The sequence below is a fragment of the Phacochoerus africanus genome, chromosome 9, assembly GCF_016906955.1.
Source record: "Phacochoerus africanus isolate WHEZ1 chromosome 9, ROS_Pafr_v1, whole genome shotgun sequence".
NCBI classification, from domain to species: domain Eukaryota; kingdom Metazoa; phylum Chordata; class Mammalia; order Artiodactyla; family Suidae; genus Phacochoerus; species Phacochoerus africanus.
Window position 1 is genome coordinate 99000187 of NC_062552.1, and position 12743 is coordinate 99012929.

The following is a 12743-nucleotide window of genomic DNA, read 5'->3' on the forward strand; positions in this document are numbered from 1 at the left end:
TTTTAGAAAGAGAAAGTAAAAAAAGGAAATTATAAAGCCCCAGAGCGATAAATTAGTGGGGAAGCCCTGAGGACTGTCCTAGAGTCTTGATAACCTAATAACTGTGGAGAACAGGAGAATAGACTTTGGGCAATAAAAAAGAGCCCTCGAGAAAGAAAGCTTGGTCTTGGTGGCCTAGTGGGTTAAGGATCCACCATCATCACTGCTGCAGCTTGGGTTGTTGCTGTGGCAAGGGTTCAGTCCCCAGATTGGGAACTTCTACATGCCTAGGGCAGGGCCAAAAAAAAAAAAAAAAAAAAAGTGGATTAGAAAAAAATTTACCTGCCAGTAGGGGGAGCAAAAAAAGAAACCTGTCTGTGTGTGACTAGCTGGGTTATTCCATAATAATGACAATCACATGAATCTCTTTGGAGAATTTAGAAACATAGTTTTATCATCATCAAATTCTGAGGTTTAGTGGTGGTGGTTTCTTTTTTTTTTCTTTTTTGGCCACACCTGTGGCATATGGACGTTCCTGGGCTAGGAACCGAATCTGACCCACAGCTCAGACCTACCCCATAGCTGTGGCAACGCTAGATCCTTTAACCCACTGTGCCAAGTTGGGGGCAGGCTGGGGATCGAACCTGCACCACCACAGAGACAACACCAGATCGTTAACCCATTGTGCCACAGCAGGAACTCCTCATGATGAGGGTCTGAGGTTTTAATTGCCGGTAGTGCAATTTGGCATACAAGTATAAATGAAGACCCTCTCTAGAGGGAAGCATCCTCTGCCCAAGCTTCTAAGTATTAACATAGACAAACAATCTAAATATTAGCTAAAAAGTTAAGTCCCCATGGGAGTTCCCTTCGTGGCTCAGCAGTTAACAAACCCGACTAGGACCCATGAAGATGCTGGTTTGATCCATGGCCTTGCTCAGTGGGTTAAGGATCCGGCATTGCATGAGCTGTGGTGTGGGTTGCAGATGCGGCTTGGAACCCAAGTTGCCATGGCTGTGGCAGCTACAGCTCCGATTTGACCCCTAGCCTGGGAACTTCCATATGCTGCGGGTGCAGCCCTAAGAAGCAAAAAGAGAAAGAAAGAAAGAAAGAAAGAAAGAAAGAAAGAAAGAAAGAAAGAAAGAAAGAGAAAGAAAGGAAGGAAGGAAGGAAGGAAGGAAGGAAGGAAGGAAGGAAGGAAGGAAGGAAGGAAGGAAGGAAGGAAGAAGGAAAGAAAGAAAGAAGGAAAAAAAGAGAGAGAGGGAGGGAGGGAAGGAAGGAAGGAAGGAAGGGAGGGAGGGAAAAAGAAAAAAAAGTCCCCATGAATAAGAATTAGCTGGAAGTAAGACTCTTTTACCTCTAATACTCTCTGTTATTATTAGCTATTAGCTATTATAATTACCAAATATGTTAATTATACAGAGAGAAATTTTCAAGTGGTTTGGTCAAACTGACAAGAAATTCTAAGACATGAAAAATGACCAGGCAAAACTTTTAGGGGAAAAAAATACTATAATTTATCTTTAACATTCAAAGGCCTGCTTTTGCATATGATACAGTAATAGGGACCAGATTGACCCTCCCACCCTAAACAAGTAGAAAACTAGACAAAGCACGTGAACAATGGTTTTGAGACATTAGACTACAATCAACAAAAGATAATGATCTCTGAAAAAAGAGAAACAAATGAGGCGAACACTACAATTGTCCCATGTTACTACCTGGAGAGAGTTCCCAGGTGTCGTGCAAAGGAAGGAGAACCCACACTGATTCCAGCAATTTCACTTAATCAAAGAGACAGAGTTCAGAGTATGTGGAGGTTATGGGGACAACGATTTACCGGGGAGGAGGTGGGGTGGGGAATACAAGAGAAGAGGGAACTCAGAACTTGGGAGATCAATAGAAGGATCCTACCCAAGTCTTTGTGTGAGAATGTGGGGAAAAGAAAAGAGAGAGAGAGGAGAATAGAACAACTTCTGCAACTCACACTGTGCTTGAATATTTTATGTCCCCACCAGCAAAGTGGAAAGACCTTTAATAGATGAGACATCCAAATGTCTTCAGAAAGGTATTGCCTGAGTAATGAGGTCAAATTAGCCTTGAATAAAGCCCTAGACCTATACTAATAAAGTTTAAAAAAAGCAAGCATGGGAGTTTCCTGCTGGCTCAGTGGGTTAAAGAGCCAGCATTGTCACTGCTGTGGCTCTGATGACTGCTGTGGTGTACGTTCAATCCCTGGCACAAGAACTTACATATATCTTGGAGTTCCCGTCGTGGCGCAGTGGTTAACGAATCCCACTAGGAACCATGAGGTTTCGGGTTCGGTCCCTGCCCTTGCTCAGTGGGTCAACGATCCGGCGTTGCCATGAGCTGTGGTGTAGGTTGCAGACGTGGCTCGGATCCCGCGTTGCTGTGGCTCTGGCGTAGGCCGGTGGCTATAGCTCCGATTGGACCCCTAGCCTGGGAACCTCCATATGCCGAGGGAGTGGCCCAAGAAATAGCAAAAAGACAAAAAAAAAAAAAACTTACGCATATCTTGAGTGCAGCCAAAAAAAACAAACCAACAAAACATACCAAAAAAGCAACCAAACAGGATCAAATTCTGACTAACTTAATTGTATCCCATAACAAAGTCCAATAGTATAATAAAAGTAAAACAAAATCCAGCAACAGGAGTTCCCGCTCTGGTGCAACAGGATCAGTGGTGTCTCCGCAGCGCCAGGACTGTAGCTTCTATCCCCGGCCAGCACAACGGGTTAAAGGATCTGGCATGGCCACAGCTGCACTATAAGTTGCAGTTATGGCTCAGATTCTGGCCTGGGAACTCCATATGCTGAGGGGTGGCCAAAAAAGAAAAAAAAAAATCCAATAGCAAATAGCAGATGATGTTCACAATAGCCGACATCCAATTAAAAAATTACCAGATCGGTGAAGAGGCAAAAAAATATGAGCAATACCTAGGAGAAAAAGCAAGCAATAAAAAAGAACAAGGAGTTCCCTGGCCCAGGAACTTCTGTATGCCATGGGCACAGTCAAAAACAGAAACAGAAAACCATAACCAAACATGACACAGGAGAGAGACTTAGCAGATAAGGATGTTAAAATAGGTATTATAAATATACTCAATACATTCAAGAAAGTAGAGAAAAGCATGCACGTGATGAAGAGAGAAATGAAATTAAAAAAAAGAAAAAAGCAAGGTCCAACTATATGCTGTCTACGAGAAACACTTTAAATGTGAAGACATGATTGAAAAAGTTGAAAACTATAAAAACATTAGTCAAAACAAACCTGGAGAGGGAGTTCCCTTTGTGGCACAGCAGAAATGAATCTGACTAGGAATGATGAGGTTTCAGGTTCAATCCCTGGCCTTACTTAGTGGGTTAAGGATCCGGCGTTGCCATGAGCTGTGGTGTGGGTTGCAGACAAGGCTGGGATCTGGCATTGCCGTGGCTATGGTGTAGGGCAGCAGCTGTAGCTCTGATTTGACCCCTAGCCTGGGAAATTCCATATGCTGCAGGTACAGCCCTAAAAAGCAAAAAACAAAAACAAACAAACAAAAACAAACCTGGAGTTTCTTGTTGGCTCAGCGGGTTAAGGACCTAGACTTGTCACTGCTGCTGCTCCAGTTGCTGTTGTTCTGGATTTGATTCCTGGTCTGGGAACTTCCACATGCCAAACAAAACAAAACTTGGAATACCACATTACTATCAGACAAAAATATTTTAAAATAAGAAATATTACCAGCTTTAAAAAGAGACAAATTTTGTCAAGGGACATACACATTCACCTAGTAATGGAGCTTCAAAATGTATAAAGCCTCAGTAAACAAAATATAGAACTACCATATGACCCAGCAATCCCACTCTTGGGCATATATCTGGACAAAACTTTCACTGAAAAAGATACATGCACCCCTATGTTCATGGCAGCACTATTCACAATAACCAAGACATAGAAACAACCTAAATGTCCAACAAAGGTGGATGGATTAAGAAGATGTGGTATATGTACACAATGGAATACTACTCAGCCGTTAAAAAAGAACAAAATAATACCATTTGCAGCAACATGGATAGAACTAGAGACTTTCACACTAAGTAAGTCAGAAAGAGGAAGACAAATGCCACATGGTATCACTTATATCTGGAATCTAATATATGGCAAAAATGAGCCTTTCCACAGAAAGGAAACTCATGGACTTGGAGAACAGACTTATGGTTGCCAAGGGAGAGAGGGTAGGAATAGGATGGACTGGGAATTTAATAGATGTGAACTATTACATTTGGAGAGGATAAGCAATGAGATCCTACTGTAGAGCACTGGGAACTGCGATGGAGCATGATGGAGGATAATGTGAGAAAAAGAATGTATATATGTATATGTGCGACTGGGTCAATTTGCTGTACAGTAGAAAATTGACAGAACCCTGTAAACCAACTATTATGGAAAAAATAAAAATCATTTAAAAAACGAAAACATATAAAGCAAAAAAAATGAAAGCATTGAAAGGAGAAATAGATCCACATAGATCTGTCAATAATTGATAGAAAAAGTAGGAAGGAAATCAGTAAGGATATGGAAGATTTGAACAACATTACCAACCAACTTGATCTAATGACATTACCCAACAACAGCAGAATATATGTTCTTTTCAAGTGCATTCAGGACATTTGTCAAGATAGACCGTTAGGCAATAAAACAAATCGCAGCAAATTCAGAAATACTGAATTCATATACAGTATTTTCTATGACAGCAATAGAATTAATCGGAAATCTATAACTGAAAAGTATCTGGAAAATCCCCAAATATCTGGAAATTAAACAATACACTTCCCTCTCTCTCTCTCCCTCTCTCTTTTTGCCACAATCATGGCGTGTGGAAATTCCTGGGGAAGTGGTGGAACCCATGCTGCAGCTGCAAACTGCACCACAGCTGGAAGCAATGTAGGGATGCTTAACTCACTACATCACACTGGGAACTTCCCAAACAATACACTTCTAAACAATGCTTTGGTCAAAGAAGCCACAAGGGAGATTATAAAATGTTCTGGGCTCAATGAAAATGAAAACACAACAAATAAAGACAATGCTTAGAGAAAAAATTCTAAGATATATACTGCTTGTCTCAAAAAAGAATAAAGGGCTCAAAGCAGTTACTAGGCTATCATGGCACAGAAAACACGAACAAGTTAAATTCAGAATAAAGAGAAGAAAATAAGACCAGAACAGAAATTGATGACATAGAAAACAACAGAGGAGTTCCCGTCGTGGCACAGTGGTTAACGAATCCGACTAGGAACCATGAGGTTGTGGGTTCGGTCCCTGCCCTTGCTCAGTGGGTTAACGACCCGGCATTGCCGAGAGCTGTGGTGTAGGTTGCAGACGCGGCTCGGATCCCGCGTTGATGTGGCTCTGGCGTAGGCCGGTGGCTACAGCTCCGATTCAACCCCTAGCCTGGGAACCTCCATATGCCGCGGGAGCGGCCCAAGAAATAGCAACAACAACAACAACAAAAGACAAAAGACAAAAAAAAAACCAAAAAACAACAGAGAAAATAATCCAAAACATGGTTCTTTGAGAAGATTTTTAAAAGTTGATAAATTCATATCTAGACTTACCCCCAAAAGAGAGAAAAGACACAAATACTGTTACAGAAATGGCAACGAAAACCATTACAAATCCTAATACATTAAAAGAATAATAAAAAAAATATTGGAGTTCCTGCTGTGGCTCAGTGTGTTATGGATCTGGCATTGCCACAGCTGTGGTGTAGGTGGCAGCTCTGGATGGGATTCCATCCCTGGCCCCAGAACCTCCACGTGTCGCAGGTTTGGCCAAAAACTGGGAGGAGAAAACAAATATTATTAATATCTTTATGTCAATAAATTCAACTACTTAGAAGAAATGGCCAAATTCCTTAAAGGACACAAACTGCAAATATGGTTCAAGGAGAAATATAACCTGAATAACACTTTATTTATTAAGATGAATTTTAGGAGTTCCCGTCGTGGCACAGTGGTTAATGAATCCTACTAGGAACCATGAGGTTGCGGGTTCGGTCCCTGGCCTTGCTCAGGGGGTTAACGATCCGGTGTTGCTGTGAGCTGTGGTGTAGGTTGCAGACGCGGCTTGGATCCCACGTTGCTGTAGCTGTGGTGTAGACTGGCAGCTATAGCTCTGATTAGACACCTAGTCTGGGAAACTCCACATGCCACGGGGAGCGGCCCTAGAAAAGGCAAAAAAAAAAGATGAATTTTAGTTTAAAACCTTCCTGGAGTTCCCGTCATGGCTCAGCTGTTAACAAATCCAACTAGAAACCATGAGGTTGCGGGTTCGATCCCTGGCCTTGCGCAGTGTGTTGAGGATCCGGCGTTGCCATGAGCTGTGGTCTAAGTTGCAGACTCCGCTGGGATCCTGTGTAGCTGTGGCTCTGGCGTAGGCCAGCGGTTACAGCTCTGATTCGACCCCTAGCCTGGGAACTTCCATATGACGCGGGAACTGCCGAAGAAATAGCAAAAAGACAAAAATAAATAAATAAATAAATAAATAAATAAATAAATAAATAATAAAACCTTCCTACAGGAGTTCCCATCGTGGTTCAGTGGGTTAAGAACCCAACTAGTATCCACAAGGACATGGATTTGATCCCTAGCCTCACTCTGTGGGTTAAGGATCCAGTATTGCCATGAGGTGGGGTGCAGGTCTAAGATGTGTCTCAAATCATCCAGCGTTGCTGCGACTGTGGTGTTAGGCCAGCAGCTGCAACTCAGATTCGACCCCTAGCCTGGGGACTTCCATATGCCACAGGTTCAGCCCTAAAGAGAAAAAATAATAATAAAAATAAAATAAAATAAAACCTTCCTACAAAGACAGTTCCAAGGCCAATTGGCTTTGCTGCTGAATTCCACCAAACACTTAAGAAAGAAAACAAGTACTAATTCTACATAAATTCTACCAGAAAATAGAGGAAGAGTGAACACTTCCCAACTCATTTTTTTTAAATTGAGGTATAATTGGCATATAACAATATATATACCTTTTTTTTTTTTTGACTTTTTGTCTTTTTGCCATTTCTTGGGCTGCTCCCACAGCATATGGAGGTTCGCAGACTAGGGGTCAAATCAGAGCTGTAGCCGCCGGCCTACGCCACAGCCACAGCAATGTGGGGTCCAAGCCCCTTCTGCAACCTACACCACAGCTCACGGCAACACCAGATCCTTAACCCACTGAGCAAGGCCAGGGATTGAACCCGCAACCTCATGGTTCCTAGTAGGATTCATTAACCACTGAGCCATGACGGGAACTCCAACAATATATTAATTTCAGGTGTACAACATGATTCGACATGTGTGCACTTTGAAAATAATCACCACAATGTCCTGTTAATATCTATCACCATGTATAGTTACAAATTTTTTTCTTTCTATGAGAATGTTTAAAATTTACTTTAGGTTGGAGTTTCCATTGTGGCTCAGTGGGTTAAGGATCTGACATTTTCTCTGTAAGGATGCAGGTTGGAGCCCTGGCCCCCTCAGTGGATTAAAGATCAAGTGTTGCTGTGGCTGTGGCTTAGGACATATCTTCAGCTCTGATTTGACCTCTGGCCCCAGAACCTCCATATGCCTCAGGTGCAACTGTTAAAAAAAAAAAAAAGATTTACTCTAGGCATTCCCTTGCGGCACAGCAGGTTAAGGAACCAGCATTGTCACTGCAGTGGCTTGGGTTGTTGTTGTGTCTTGGGTTCAATCGCTGGCCAGGACTGAACTTCCACATGCTGCAGATGTGGCAAAAAAAAAAAAAAAAAAAAGATTTACTTTAAACTTTCAAATATGCAATGTAATATTACTATAGCCACAATCACAATGTTGTACATTACAGTCCCATGATTGGTTCATTGGTTGATTGATATTGGCCACATCTACAGCACGTGAAAGTTCAGGCCAGGGATCTAACTCTGACTTATTGATTTTTTTTTTTTTTTGTCTTTTTGCTATTTCTTTGGGTCACTCCCGCGGCATATGGAGATTCCCAGGCTAGGGGTCGAATCGGAGCTGTAGCCACTGACCTACGCCAGAGCCACAGCAACTCGGGATCCGAGCTGCGTCTGCAACCTACACCACAGCTCACGGCAATGCCGGATCGTTAACCCACTGAGCAAGGGCAGGGACGGAACCCACAACCTCATGGTTCCTAGTCGGATTCGTTAACCACTGAGCCATGATGGGAACTCCCTGACTTATTGATTTTTATAACTGGAAGTTTGTACCTTTGGCCCCCTTCACACATTCTGTCCACCCCTCAATCTCCACCTCTGGCAACCATCGATCTGTTTTCTGCATTTTTTTTAATGATTTTTATTTTTTCCATTATAGTTGATTAGCAGTGTTCTGTCAATTTCTACTGTACAGCAACGCGACCCAGTCACACACATACATATATACACGTTCCTTTTCTCACATTATCCTCCATCATGTTCCATCACAAGGGACTAGATCTATTTCCCTGTGCTCTACAGCAGGATCTCATTGCTTATTCTCTCCAAATGCAATAGTTTTCATCTATTAACCCCAGATTCCCAAAAGTCCATCCCACTCCCTTCCCTTCCCTCTTGGCAATCACAAGTCTGTTCTCCATGTCCACGGGTTTTTTTTCCTGTGGTAAGTTCATTTTTGCCATATATTAGATTCCAGGTATAAGTGACACCATGTGGTATTTGTCTTTCTCTTTCTGACTTATTTCACTTGGTATGAGTGTTTGTAGTTCCATAAATGTTGCTGCAAATGGCATTATTTTGTTCTTTTTTAACGGCTGAGTAGTATTCCATTGTGTACATATACCACATCTTCTTAACCCATCCACCTTTGTTGGACATTTAGGTTGTTTTTTATGTCTTGGTTATTATGAATGGTGCTGCCATGAACATAGGGGTGCACGTATCTTTTTCAGTGAAAGTTTTGTCCAGATATATGCCCAAGAGTGGGATTGCTGGGTCATATGGTAGTTCTATATTTAGTTTTCTTAGGTACCTCCACACTGTTTCTATAGTGGTTGTACCAATTTTCATTCCCACCAACAGTGTAGGAGGGTTCCCTTTTCACCACACCCTCTCCAGCATTTGCTTATTTGTTAACTTGTTAATGACGGCCATCCTTTACAGGTGTGAGGTGGTACCTTGTAGTTTTAATGTTTTTTTTTTCTTTTTAAGGCCGCACTCATGACATATGGAAGTTCCTAGGCTAGGGGTCCAATCAGAGTGCTACAGTTGCCAGCCTACACCACAGCCACAGCAATGCCAAATCTGAGCTGCATCTTTGACCTACACCAAAGCTCACAGCAACTATGGATCCTTAACCCACTGATCGAGGCCAGGGATTAAACCTGCATCCTTCCTCATGGATACTAGTCAGATTTGTTTCTACTGTACACATCAGGAACTCTTGTTTTCTGTATCTTTGAGCTAGGTTTTGTTCTCATTTCTTATACTCCACATAAAGTGAGAGCATGGAGTGTCTGTATTTCTGACTTATTTCACTTAGCATAGTGCCCTCTAAGTCCATTCTTTTTTGTTTGTTTGTTTGTTTGCCTTTTCCAGGGCGTATGGAGGTTCCCAGGCTAGGGGTTGAATTGGAGCTGCAGCCACCGGCCTACACCAGAGCCACAGCAATGCTGGATCCAAGCTGTGTCTGCAACCTACACCAGAGATCATGGCAATGCCGGATCCTTAACCCACTGAGCAAGGCCAGGAATCAAACCTGCAACCTCATGGGTCCTAGTCAGATTTCGTTAACCACTGAGCCACGACGGGAACTCCTCTAAGTCCATTCTTTTCTAAGTCAAGTTCTTTTCTGCCATTTGAGGATATAAATTGGCAACTAGTAAGAGTGCCCTCACCTGGCCATGCTGGCACTCTGATCTTGGACTTCCAGCCTCCAGAACTGTGAGCAGTAAATTTCCGCTCTTCATAAATCTACCTACTCAGTAGTATTTTGCTATAGCAGCCTGAATATACGAAGACACTTTATGTTTGGCAACAATTTCCTTTGTTTTTTTGGCCAAGCACACAGCTTGTGACCTGAGCTGCTATGGTGACAATGCTAGACTCTTATTAATCTACTGTGCCACCAGGAAATTCCCAAATAATCCAATTTTAAAAGGGCAAAGGGGAGTCCCCATGTGGTTCAGTAGGTTATCTCATGTTATCATTGTAGCAGCTCAGGTCAAAAAAAAAAGGAAAGAAAAAGCAAAAGGGGGGGGGTTCCCATGGTGGAGAAGCAGAAATGATTCCAACTTGTATCTATGAGGTTGCCGGTTCGATCCCTGGCCTAGCTCGGTGGGTTGGGGATCTGGCGTTGCCATGAGCTGCAGTGTAGGCTGGTGGCTGTAGCTCCGATTCATCCCGTAGCCTGGGAACTTCCATATGCCAGAGGTGTGGCCCTAAAAAGCAAAAGAAAAAGAAAAAAGAAAGAAAGAAAAGAAAAAGATAAAGGGGGGTGGGGACCAAAAAATGCAAATAGACACTTCTCCAAAGAAGATACACACAGGACCAACAAGCACACGAAATATGCTCAACCTCATCATTAGAGAAATGCAAATTAAAATCCCAATGACATACCACTTCACATCTACTGACAGGTATAATTAGGGAAAAAAAAAAATCAAAGAATAATAAGTATTGGCAATGATGTGGGCAAATTGGAATCCTCAAACTTTATTGGTGGTAATGTAAAATAGTGCAGCTGCTGTGGAAAACAGTTTTTTTGTTTTTTTTTTTTTTGTTTTTTTGCTTTTTAGGACCACACTCAAGACACATGGAGGTTCCCAGGGTAGGGGTCCAATTGGAGCTACAGCTGTAGGGCTATGCCACAGCCACAAAAACTTTAGCTCTGAGCCGCATCTTTGACCTACACCACAGCTCACAGCAACGCCAGGTCTTTAGCCCACTGGGTGAGGCCACAGATTGAACCCACAACCTCATGGTTCCTAGTCGGATTCGTTACCACTGCACCATGACAGGAACTCTGCAAACGGTTTGATAATTCCTTAAAAATGAGGACTACTGTATGATTCCACAATTCCACTGCCAGCAATATACCCAAGAGAGATGAGAATGTATGTTCAAACAAATTTGTACACGAATGTACATAGTGCCCTTGTTCATGATGCAAGCAATTCAAATGTCCATCAACTGATAAATGAATAAATAAAATGTAGCATATGCATGCAACAGCATGTTGTTAGCCAAGAAAAGGAATGAAGCACAGCCACGTTTCAACAAGGATGAACCTTGACAACATGTTGAGTGAAAGAAGCCAAGCACAAAAGGCCACATATTCTATGATTCTCTTTATAGGAAATGCCCAGAATAGGCAAATCTATAGAGACAAAACCAATTCATGGTTGCCGAGGGCTGTGGGGAGTGGGTAATAGGGAGTGACTATTCAATGTAGAGAGTTTTATTAGGGGTGAGGAAAATGTTCTGTAATTAGGAATTCCCAACTATGGCTCTGTGGATTAAGAACCTGATGTTGTCTCTGTGAGGATGCAGGTTTGATCCCTGGCCTTGCTCAGTGGGTTAAAGATCCAGCATTGCCACAAGCTGTGGCATAGGTCACAGATGTGGCTTGGATCTGGTGTTGCTGTGGCTATGGCATAGGCCAGCAGCTGCAGCTCCAGTACTACCCCTGGCCTGGGAACTTCTGTGTGCTGCAGGTGCAGCTGTAAAAAGAAAAAAGAAAGAAAGAAGAAAAAAAGAACAGAACAGAAAATGTTCTGGAATTGGTGGTGATTATTACACAGCATTGTAAATGTACTAATGTTTAACGTTGTGAATTTTATGTGAATTCTACTTTTAAAACAAAACAGGAATTCCCGTTGTGGCGCAGTGGTTAACGAATCTGACTAGGAACCATGAGGTGGCGGGTTTGATCCCTGCCCTTGCTCAGTGGGTTAACGATCCAGCGTTGCCGTGAGCTGTGGTGTAGGTTGCAGACGCGGCTCGGATCCCGAGTTGCTGTGGCTCTGGCGTAGGCCGGTGGCTACAGCTCTGATTGGACCCCTAGCCTGGGAACCTCCATATGCCGCGGGAGTGGCCCAAGAAATAGCAACAACAACAACAACAAAAGACAAAAGACAAAAAAAAAGGGCAAAAAAACAAAACAAAACAAAACAAAAAACCCCCCACACAGTGGAGACAATGATGAATGTGGTTTTGCCTGAGTTGGGTTTGAGGTGTCCAGGGAATATCCTAATGGAGATAGTAGGGAGCTGGCCAATGAGAGAAGGGAATTCAAGTGACCGAGGCTACAGACATAGGTCTGGGAATAGATGATTATTGAAGCCAAAGAGTAGATGAGTCAGCTGTGGAGTCACTTAGCATAAGAAGAGAGGAAAGCCTGCAACAGGACACCGAGGAATACCAACATTTCAAGATATGCGCATAGGAAGAGAACCCTCCTAAGGAAATTGAGGAGAAAGCAGTGTGGTAGGATGAAGCATGCGGAAGCCTCGGAAAGAAGATTTGTCAAAGGTAGTAGTCAGAGGAGTTAAATGAGGGGTGAAATAAGTTAAAGACTGAGGACTGTCCATTGGACTGAGCAAAAAAGTAGACATAGTTTCATTGGATCGGTGGAGACCAGGTTCAGATAACAGTTGTGGCATAAAATAATTCATCTTCACTAGGGGAAGTCAGGGAAATGTAAGTTAAACTAAATTAAATGTCATTGTCTCCCATTAGAGTGACACGTATATATGTATATGAATAA